At 52.3% G+C, this 11,614-nt stretch overlaps 1 long non-coding RNA gene across 1 annotated transcript; it reads left to right on the plus strand.

Annotated features, from left to right (window-relative positions):
- The first annotated feature begins 2,126 nt into the window (after nucleotides 1-2,126).
- Nucleotides 2,127-3,706, plus strand: LOC140407854 (uncharacterized). The gene is made up of 2 exons (XR_011939841.1): nucleotides 2,127-2,172; nucleotides 2,965-3,706. It is a non-coding gene; the product is annotated as an uncharacterized lncRNA (long non-coding RNA).
- Nucleotides 3,707-11,614: the final 7,908 nt, after the last annotated feature.

The following is an 11,614-nucleotide window of genomic DNA, read 5'->3' on the forward strand; positions in this document are numbered from 1 at the left end:
CGGCCTCCCCGAATAGGCGCCGGAATGTGGCGACTAGGGGCTTTTCACAGTAACTTCATTGAAGCCTGCTTGTGACAATATGTGATTATTATTATTATTACCATGGGACACCGTGTATAATGTCAGGGAGAGACACTCCTACAAGATGTAAAATCCTTCAGAAGAGGAACGTCGGTGAATGTTGGCTGATTTTATAGACCAAAGTTAACAGTAAATCTAATAACATGTAACACCTTTCTCCCCCCTCACTTTTATCAGTCGCCAATAAATGTAATAGTAAACTTGGCCACGAACAAGAAGTCCTTTGTTACTATCTAGACAGAGTGTTGACTGAAATGTTGTTTGAAGTTCTTTCTTTTGAGTACTGTTGGGTCTGCTACTATAAACACAGGTGGAGTTCTGCTTTTGTTTTCCTTCTTCCAAATAAAAAGGGAGGAAATGGATTTACAGTAGCGGGTAAATCATCGTTCTCCATCCTGTCTTTAATCCTTAACTGCTCAGCCAACAAGCAACGTGCAGAATTTCTAGGCCAGGCAAATCTGCTGCAGGCACCAAAATCAGCAGTGGAACATTCAAACCCAGTAAATTGTCTAGGGATCTCTCCAAATCTAAAAATAACAAAGAACGTTAAAAATATACTTTTTCATAATTTAATCACATATATGTTCATGATTCATTACTTAAATAATGGGTACCATTCTAAAAATGTATAATGCAAAAGGATGCACACGCTCAAAAAAAGAAATCACATCTTGTTCAAGCACTATTTCTGAAAGTTATGTTTATGCAGGATGAGAACGAACTTAATAGAACATGAAAGCTCTTTGTCTCAGCTGCTTTTACAAAAAAAATCTATATTGGGTGGAAAGCTGTGCTGCACTTTGTTTGCAGCATATGGCAAGCTGGATTTCACAAACCTCACTTCAAACATCTGAAACTACCCAAGGACTACCCCTCGGAGTATAAATTCCATACATGGCTTGTGCTGTGAAGAGGGGTCCCACTGGGGATTGGATTCCTGGTACTAGGGAAAGACATGTTGTCCCTAAAGATGTGCCCTATGGTCAGTGGAGCACTTAACCCATTGACCAGGCCCTATATAATTATTCAGAAGTTATTGATGTCTCTTGGTCCCTAACAGATTGTGGAATATTCACATCTCCTCACTGTCAAGCATATGGCCACTAATTGGATGCATTAGAAAGACAGTAGTTTTGGCTTCATTGATGCCAGCTAAAGACCTACAGCGAATGACCCAAGACTGATTGTTTTTAATGCATGATGTGCTTTCTGCTGAGTGATCATTAATTAGTTCCTCCTTTTTCTGTAAAGTTTGATCAAAAGAATCTACAACCAACTCTTTTTGAGGTAATTTGTTTCTGAGCACTGAAACAATAAACACTGACCATAACGCAATAGGATTACATATACAATGCACAATTCTTTGAACAGTGAGATTTAAATGCAGAGAAATGGTTGAGGTTGCTCCATTTGCAATGCAAAAACTGTCCTGTAAACAGAGCTAAGAGAACATGGTTTTAATATTAATTCTTCTGCACTCTGGGGACTATCTGATCTTTTATAATGTATGAATCATAGGGACCCATTGTTATTAAATCAAGGTATAAACGGTTCAATACGGATGGTTACAAGGAATGCTTATATACTACCCTGCAACTCCTTAATTTTTATTTGATATAAGAAAAGTTGATCTGAGAAAACTCTAGGTTTGCTATAATAGTGAAAAGTAATTACTGCCGTTAGAAAGTACTGAAGCATGGCGATTATTAAACAGTGTAATGCATGCTACCAATGTCAAATATCATTTTTCTGCTACAATTGTTCACAACCAAAAAATGAACTGACTTCTGACTAGGGCTTTAATGTTTTGAATTTTTGTGCCCATCGTTTGCCGCAAATGTGTTGCTTGCAGCAAATAGTGCAATATTTGTGTTTGGTTCAAGTGCAAGCTGGTTTCATACCGAGTTTGGCAGAAGGAACCCAGTTCTGAAAAAAAAAGGGCTCCTGCCAACAATTTGGGGATGATCTTTAGATCAGGAGCACTGTCCTTCTGCCTAAAAATAACTGTCGACTGCAGCGAGCATGGTGATCAATGTCAATAAGGCGGTCCGAGGTGAAAAATGTCGAGTTCGGAGCATCAACATGATTCAGGTTAGATCCCAAATCCTGGAAATGCTAGCTGGAATTATCTAGTAACATCAAACTGAAGCTCAGATCTAAATATGTGGAGACTTTCACGGGCACAAAGTGAAGTTTCATCAACTTAACGGTGGGGATGCACAACTTACTGTAATGTACCTTGTCAATATGCATTTCAGTGAGACAAGTTTGGTCTGTTAGCACTGGCAACCCTAACGATCAAATATAGAACAAAAACCTCAACTGAATAATAACCTCAGGCTGGTGATATTCAAAGTAATTGGATTAAATCAGTGTGTTATACTCTTAAAAAAAGTATTAGGTAACTTATTCTTCTCTTATTTGTTGTGGCACAGCTGGTATTAATGTGTATGAGGTAAGAAGATACAGCATGGAAGCATTCATTTTGTTGTTCATTCTACTACTGGCCAGAGGGCACATTTGGAATTTTGCCTTCGACTGTGGATTTGTGGCTAATTAATTAACTAAAACTAGCAGAATAATACAAATCTTTTGGGGGCTGAATGCTTAAATTATTAAACTTTTAATTATGCACTTGTCTCCATGGGATATTTAAAAAATATATTATAAATGTAATTAAGTTTTCCTTCTTGGCAGCAATGATTTATGCAGGTTATTCTAAAAGGTCATTTTTTTTTGTTTTTATTCCATAATGGCTTTTAATATATTATTACTTATGCCAGTGTTCACGTTATAATGATGTGCCCAGGCATTTAAGAAATGGATACATGATGGCACCGGGGCTATAAACTGATAAAAACAATTGTTCTTTCTTTTGGTTAGACTGGATCAGAAAATGGAAATAAAAGTGACACAGGCCAAGCAGAGATAGGAGCAATACAGCAGCTCACAATGCTATACACAGCCCTCACAAAGAAGTGGAAAATGCACCGATGCTGTCTTTACTGAGACTGAAGAAGTTCCAGTGGTTTGTTTGGGTTCGTCACCATCATACACAGACCATGAAGGGAATGTAGGATCTTCTCCGCATGGAAGCTATTAATTACTTTTAACCAGTCGACATATTCAGCCAACCGATGCGTGAGGTGAGGAATCACAATTTGCATCATTCCCTCATTGTGGATGGAGTCACAGGGCAACAGCAGTAGGCATGCAGCATTACTGCTGAGCCCCTGAATCAACTTTAATTACTCTCTGCCAAAAGTTTACTTTTGAAACTCCCAGTGAGGCAAACTCAGATGATGAAAGGCCACAAATGACTTCATTGCTCATGGTGCCAAGGGACAAATAACCAGCATATGTCTGAACTTTGTGCTGTGGCAGGCAGCATGAATTTTAATCTGATTTGACTGAATTTCAGCACTGAATAACTGATTTCTGGCAGCTCGGGGATGGGCAAATGAAAACAGACACAGCTTACACATGTTTAGAAGCTTGAAACAGCAACAACGAAACTGCACATCACAGAACATATGGTTTGATCCTGTAATTGAAAAGAGATGCACTGTCTATAAACTTCTGATATCAATTAATTTCTCCCAGACCCATTAAATATTAAATTTGACAGATCGCACAGGACTTCATTTATTCTGGACTCTGGAATCCCTAATAAAATTTCTCGTATTTAACACCTGGCCTAGGAAACTGTTCTGTTCAGCTGGAGACAAAGTTCAATTTTCTTTTTAAAATATTGGGAATTTTACTTGGATGGATTTGGATTTGTTTATTGTCACATGTACCGAGGTACAGTGAAAAGTATTGTTCTGCGTACAGCTCAGACAGACCATTCCGTACATGAAAAGAAAATACATGGAGCAAACATAAAATACACAGTGTAAATACATAGACACAGGCATCGGGTGAAGCATGCATGAGTGTAGTACTACTCAGTAGAGAAGGTGTGTGAAGAGATCAGATCAGTCCAGAAGAGGGTCGTTTACGAAACCAAAGAGAAAATGTTGGAAAATCTCAGCAGGTCTGGTAGCATCTGTAGTGAGAGAAATGAGCTAACATTGAGAGTCCAGATGGCCCTTTGTCAAAGCTTTCATGCAGACAATATGAACGCCTGCATTCAAAGCCTGATGCAGACAATATGAATGGACTATTGTTCTAATGAACAGATTTCAAAGTTAGTTTCATATTAAGAAATGAGCTGTACCAGTAATCAAGATCAAGGTCAAAATAAGCACCATAGCAATATGAAGACACCATTGTTCAGAATATGGATAAAGTAAAGTCAGCAGAAAACCAGTAAAAATCAGTCTTAATTACAGCACAAAATCACATTCCATAGCATACACAAATATTCAAACATGAAACATTTAAAACTTATGTTATACATTGAGGATTGACAATTAGCCATCGAATCAAATGTATTTGAAACTCACCCAAACCAATTAGGACGGCATAGAGGTATAGACAGATGGCTTCAGACTGATAACATTCTCCTTAAACATGAGGGTCCGCACAGCCATTTTCTACCCAGGATCACTCTATACTTTGATCTAACTACTTGCTACTTTCCGGTTGGGGATAATAGAACAGTACAGCACAGTACAGGCCCTTCGGCCCACAATGTTGCGCTGACCATTTTCCTAATCTAAGATCAACCTAGCCTACACACCTTCAATTTACTGCTGCCCGTGTGCCTGTCCAAGAGTCGCTTACATGTCCCCAATGACTCTGACTCCACCACCTCCACTGGCAGTGTATTCCACACACCCACCACTCTCTGTGTAAAGAACCTACCTCTGATATCTCCCCTATACCTCCTTCCAATCACCTTAAACTTATGTCCCCTCATGACAGCCATTACTGCCCTGGGGAAATGTTTCTGGCTATCCACTCTATCCATGCCTCTCATCACCTTGTACACCTCTATCAAGTCACCTCTCTTCCTTCTTGGCTCCAGTGAGAAAAGCCCTAGCTCCCTCAACCTTTCTTCATAAGACATGCCCTCCAGTCCAGGCAGCATCCTGGTAAATCTCCTCTGCACCCTTTCCCTCTGAACGTACATACTACTTTCTTTGGCACGCAGTGGTCTACACATTTGTTGATAAAGTCTGTGACGGTGGTGGCATACTCGTTTAGGTTGGTCGCCAAGTTCTTAAATATGGACCAGTCCACTGACTCCAAGCAGTCACGTAGGAGCTCTTCCGTTGCCTCAGACCAGCACTGCACGACCTTCTTAACCGGATTCTCCCAATTAAGTTTCTGCTTGTATGCCGGGAGAAGGTGCACCGTCTTATGGTCTGATTTTCCAAAGTGCGGTCGGGGAATGGAACAGTAGGTACCCTCGATTTTTGTGTAGCAGTGGTCGAGAGCGTTGTCACCCCTGGTGGGACAGGAAATGTGTTGGTGGAATTTTGGCAGTACACTCTTGAGGTTGGCCTTGTTGAGGTCCCCGGCCACGATGAACAAGGCCTCCGGGTGTTCTGTTTCATTGTTGTTTATAACAGTGTACAGTTCGTCCAGCGCCTTCTTCATTTCTGTCTGGGGTGGGATGTAGACCGTTGTGATAATGGCTGAAGTGAACTCCCTTGGAAGATAGTATGGGCGGCACTTCACTGTCAGGTATTCCAGGTCCGGGGAGCAGTAGGTTGCCAGGGCCGCCACATCCAAGCACCAGGAGGAGTTGACGAGGAGGCAAACCCCTCCACCCTTCGCTTTGCCTGATGACAAGGTGCGGTCCGTCCGATGAACTGAGAGGCCTTCAGGTTGTATGGCACAGTCCGGTGAGGAGGGGTGAGCCATGTCTCTGTGAAACAGAGCACACAGCAGTCTCTTACTTCCCTCTGAGAGATAAGTCTAGTGTTAAGATCATCCAGCTTGTGTTTGATTGCTTGGACGTTTGCCAGGAGTATGCTGGAGGAAGGAGTTTGACCTTGTGGAAGATAGGTGGTTGTATCTGGCGGGGGCTGGGGCGCTGGCTACGTTTCTGGGGTCGCGTTTGTTCCAGTTTTGTTTACTCATCCCCACCTGTCTGGAGGATTGCTACAAACTTATGAATATGAATTGTAAGCTAATCAGGTGCAGATGCAAGGCAAAAATTTGAGAATAGATTGAAGCAACACCAAAGTGTGATCGACATAGCCACACGGAGGTGGTGAGTACAAAAGCTGGGAAGTTCTGTTGAATATTTGACTAGGCCACATCTCGAGTATTGTATACAGTTCTGGGGCGAAATTCTCCGTTATCGGCGGAAAGTCGGCCGATCGGCGCAAAAAACGGCGCAAATCCGACTTGCGTCACGTCGGAAAAATGGGTCGATAGTCTCCGGCCCGAAATGGGCTAGCAGCGACGTAACGGGATTCGCGCTTGCGCAGTGGTTCACGCCGTGCAGCGTCATACGCGCTGCACGGCGTGACGGCTCATAAGGCCGCGCTGCTCCCCGCCACCCGACCGGAACACCCGACCGCAACACCCGACTGGATGGCTGGCCGTCGCTCAGCCCCGAGGTTCGAGTCACGCGATGTGGAGGCGCTCCTGGACGCGGTGGAGCAGAGGAGGGACGCCCTGTATCCCGGGCACGGCCGCAGAGTTGCCCCACGCCACAGCCGGCGTCTGTGGAGGGAAGTGGCAGAGGCCGTCACCGCTGTGGCCCTGACACCACGGACAGGCACCCAGTGCCACAAGAAGGTGAACGACCTCGTCAGAGCAGGCAGGGTGAGCCTCCCCCATATCCCCCCCTCCCCATATCCCCCCCTCCCCCATATCCCCCCCTCCCCCATATCCCCCCTCCCCCATATCCCCCCTCCCCCATATCCCCCCTCCCCATATCCCCCCTCTCCCCCCTCCCCCATATCCCCCCTCCCCCATATCCCCAAGTGAATCCAGACCTAACCTTAACCTCTGCAATGCACGCGCAACCGATGGCGTGCATTCATATACCTGCCTAACACTGTTGCCTTTTACCCCTGCCCCCCCACCCACAGGAGAAGCGCGCACACAACAATAGGGAGCATGTGAGGACTGGAGGAGGGCCCGCTGATGAGAGGCCACTGACCGTACACGAGGAAAGGGCCCTGGAACTGGCTGGCGGACCTGAGGACCGGGAGGTTGCTGATGCAGAGGTCGGGGGCGTACTAGCGAGTGAGCCACCGACAGCCCGTCCCCATATCCCCCCTCCCCTATATCCCCCTCCCCCGTATCACCTGATCACTGCCTGATGTCTAACCATGCATGCTTCATTGTGCATCGCAGGACCAAACGTCCAGGCACCCATCCCCGCAGATGCAGACCGCCCGCAGGATGCCCCTCGGAGACCACGGGAGACGGAGAGACCCGGACCCTCCAGCATGCGACGCCCGCAGGATGCCCCTCGGAGACCACGGGAGACGGAGAGACCCGCACCCTCCAGCATGCGACGCCCGCAGGATGCCCCTCGCACACCACGGGAGACGGAGAGACCCGGACCCTCCAGCATGCGACGCCCGCAGGATGCCCCTCGCACACCACGGGAGACGGAGAGACCCGCACCCTCCAGCATGCGACGCCCGCAGGATGCCCCTCGGAGACCACGGGAGACGGAGAGACCCGGACCCTCCAGCATGCGATGCCCGCAGGATGCCCCTCGCACACCACGGGAGACGGAGAGATCCGCACCCTCCTGCATGCGACGCCCGCAGGATGCCCCTCGGAGACCACGGGAGACCTGGAGCAACAGGGAGACGACACCCCCGTCACGTGCGAGAGCGACCACCCAGCGACGAGGGGGGCAGCCACAGGCCCCCGTCACATCCGAGCCAGGACACCACTACCCGGGACACCCCTACCCAGGACACCACTACCCAGGACACCACTACCCGGGACACCCCTACCCGGGACAGCACTACCCAGGACACCCCTACCCGGGACATCACTACCCAGGAAGACGAAATACCGGACAGTGACTCAGAGTGGATGGGTGGAGACGAACCCCCACCCCAAAGTGCCATGGACTCAGAGTGGGACGAAGAGCACGACACAACGCCACTGCTGTCACCAACACCCTCCACCATCGCAGAAACACTCACCACGGTTGGGCACTTTAGTGATGAGGCGTCTGGTACACTCACTGGTGCGCACAACACAGCCGTCCCGGTACAGCAGGTGGAGGTAGGAGCAGCAGAGGGACCGGGCGGTCGGAGGGCAGCCCAGCCCAAGCGAACATCTGCCGCCCAGATGGATCCCGGGTTCCTGCAGTTACCACACCCACACATAGATCCGATGCAACCACCGACCCGGAGACGAGCGAAGAGGGTGACGGGCGGCTTGCGGCGGTCGCAGGTGGACGAGTCCACCCGCGTCCAGGAGCTGGGAGTGGTGCCGATCATGCGTGCCACCCAGGCTGACACCGCACGGGTGGCGTCCGCGGTGGAGGCAATGGGTGCGACGGTGTCAGACATGGGGAACGGTTTGCGAGGCCTGGGGCCTTCCGTGCAGGCGGCGTCTGTGGCCCAGGAAATGGCTGCCCTCTCACAGGAGGCCATGAGCCAGTGCCAGCGCCAGATGGCAGAGGCGCTCAACGCCATAGCCCAGTCTCAGCAGGCCATGGCCCAGTCTCTGCAGGCCATGGCCCAGTCTCAGCAGGCCATGGCCCAGTCTCAGCAGGCCATGGCCCAGTCTCAGCAGGCCATGGCCCAGTCTCTGCAGGCCATCGCTGAGGGCATCGGCGCCAGTGGCCATGTGCGAGCCGGCGTCGCACTGTCACAGACAGGGTTTGCCAACCCCCTGGGCTCCATGGCTGCAAACCTGCAGACCCCTGTCGATACCAGCACGGGCCTCCAGGACTGGCAGCGCCAGATATCGGGGGGGTGTCGGATGGCCAGTCCGTTCGCATCCCCCACCCATGTAGAGGCCTGGGGGCCATCGGGCACCCCGAGGGAGGAGGAGGTGGTGTGGTCCGTCCCGGCTCCCTCTGTAGGGGAGGTCCCGGTACACCGCGACACCTCCGACTCCCCCACTTCCGTCCCAGGTGCATCGGGTGGGCAACGGGCAGGACAGGCTGGCAGCTCGCCATCCCAGTCGCCCGGGCCGCAGCCTGGCCCATCTAGGCCAGGACGCCCCAGGAAACGGCCGCCAAAGGGATCCAGTGTCAGAGGGCAGGAATCACAGGAGTCCACCTCCAGTTCTGCTGTACCGTCTGGGGGAACCACGTAGACGTAGTCAAAGGGCCCGTAAGGCCAAACAATTAGACACTGAGTAAGTTGGCACGGGTGCAGGGCACAGATGAGTTTTAGGGGCTAGGGCACGTGCATGAACTCCTTTGGTTATTAAAGTCAATGTTACACCTACCGAAGCTGCCTTTGTGCTCTGTCCAAAGTGTGCGGGGGTGTCATGTACGTTGAGCGCAAGTGTGTGTGTGAGGGGTGGTCTTACCTCAGCCCCAGGTGAGTCTGCCCCCTTCCCCCTGGGCCGCCATCAACATCCCCCGGGCAGAGGACGGGACCGTGCGCTGCAGTGTCACAGCCGCATGCAGGGATGGTCCGGGTGGATGGTGGTACTGTGGCCATGGGTCAGACATAGTCCAACGATGTAGAGCCAGGAGCTCATCGCAGGGCGGGTTGTCATCATCCTCCATGGCCTGCGATAGACACGCGTCCACCCGCAACTGTGTGAGCCCGGCCCGTTGTGCCGCAGGTGGATCGGCAATGGGGGGGGGGGGGGGTGTTGTGCATGCGGGTGGGGTGGGTGGGGTTGGGGAGGGGGGTGAGGGTGCTGGGTGGGTGGATGGGTGGGGGGTGTGGGTGGTCGGCTGTTGCCATGGTGTGCGGTCTGTGGCCATACTACCCGATTCCCACGCCCATCTAGTCAGTGAAGCGGGCGTCTATCAGTCTGTCCCGTGCCCGCTGGGCCAGCCGGTAACGGTGGACAGCCACCCGCCTGTGTCTACCCCGACTGCCCTGACCATTGCCCCCATCCCCCTCATCTGGGGAGGACTGCGCCTCTTCCTGCTGCTCCTCCACTCCGCCCTCCTCTGCCTGCGGCACATCGCCCCTCTGCTGGGCTATGTTGTGCAGGACGCAGCACACCACTACGATGCGGCCGACCCTATCTGACCGATACTGGAGGGCGCCCCCAGAGAGGTCCAGGCACCTGAAACGCATCTTCAGCACGCCAAAGCACCTCTCGATCACTCCCCTTGTCGCTACATGGGCATCATTGTAGCGGTTCTCCGCCTCATTGCGTGGCCTCCGTATAGGCGTCATCAGCCACGATCGCAATGGGTAGCCCCTGTCGCCCAGCAACCAGCCCCTCAGCCGGGGATGGCGTCCCTCGTACATGCCGGGGATGGATGACCGCGACAACACGAATGAGTTCGTGTACACTGCCTGGGTGACGGCGCGCAGACGTGCAGGATCATCATGCGGTGGTCGCAGACCACCTGTACGTTCATCGAATAGGTCCCCTTCCTATTAGTGAACACGGCCCCTGTTATCTGCAGGTGGCCGCACGGCGACGTGCATCCCATCGATCGCTGGGCCCTGGACCATGGGGAACCCGGCCACGGCAGAGAAGCCCGGGCATCTTGGCTGGCCCGGTCCACGGGGAAGCAGATGTAGCGGTGCGCCATGGCATATAGGGCATCCGTCATTGCCCGGATGCACCGATGTCTGCGATATGCCGGACAGGTCCCCACTCGGTGCCTGGAATGACCCCGTTGCATAAAAGTTCAGGGCCACCGTAACCTTGACGGACACGGGGAGAGGGTGTCCCCCGCCAGTGCCATGCGGTGACAGGTGTGCAGCAGGTGGCAGATGTGTGCCACGGTTTCCCCGGCCTCATCCGGAGTCTCCTCCTGCATTCCCGGTCCAATGAGGTCCTGGTATGACTGCCGGGGCCGGTACACACGGGCGCCCTCGGGTGCCTCCGTTGCCGTGGGGCCGCGACGTCCTCCTCCCCCATCCTCGTCCTGTCGGTCAGGTGTCACCTCCAGCCTGGGCGGCTGCCGCCTGCCCCTCTGCGGCAGCCTGCGCCGCCTCTCTGGCACGCTCCTCCTCCTCCTCATCCAGGGCAACATAGACATGAGCGGCTGCCACCACGGCGGCCCAACATCGCTGGATGATCTGAAAACATGATGGCCTGGTGGGGGGGAGGGGAGGGGAACGACGACGTCATCATTGCCCATATCCCCTCCTCCCCCCCAGCCAGGTGGCATGGACCGCATGGGTCCAACTGTTGGACGCTGGCACCTGGCCAGGTGGACCAACTCACTTGCCCTCCCATCCCCCTCCTCGGCACAGACCCCCCCCCTAACCCCCAACCTCCACCCCGCACGGACCCCCCACCAACCTCCACCCCAGCACGGACCCCCCCCCACAACCTCCACCCCGGCACGGACCCCCCCCCCAACCTCCACCCCGGCACGGACCCCCCCCCCCCAACCTCCACCCCGGCACGGACCCCCCCCCCCCAACCTCCACCCCGGCACGGACCCCCCCCCCCACCTCCACCCCAGCACGGACCCGCCCCCCAACCTCCACCCCGGCAC

The sequence above is a fragment of the Scyliorhinus torazame genome, chromosome 2 (genome assembly GCF_047496885.1).
Source record: "Scyliorhinus torazame isolate Kashiwa2021f chromosome 2, sScyTor2.1, whole genome shotgun sequence".
NCBI lineage: Eukaryota > Metazoa > Chordata > Chondrichthyes > Carcharhiniformes > Scyliorhinidae > Scyliorhinus > Scyliorhinus torazame.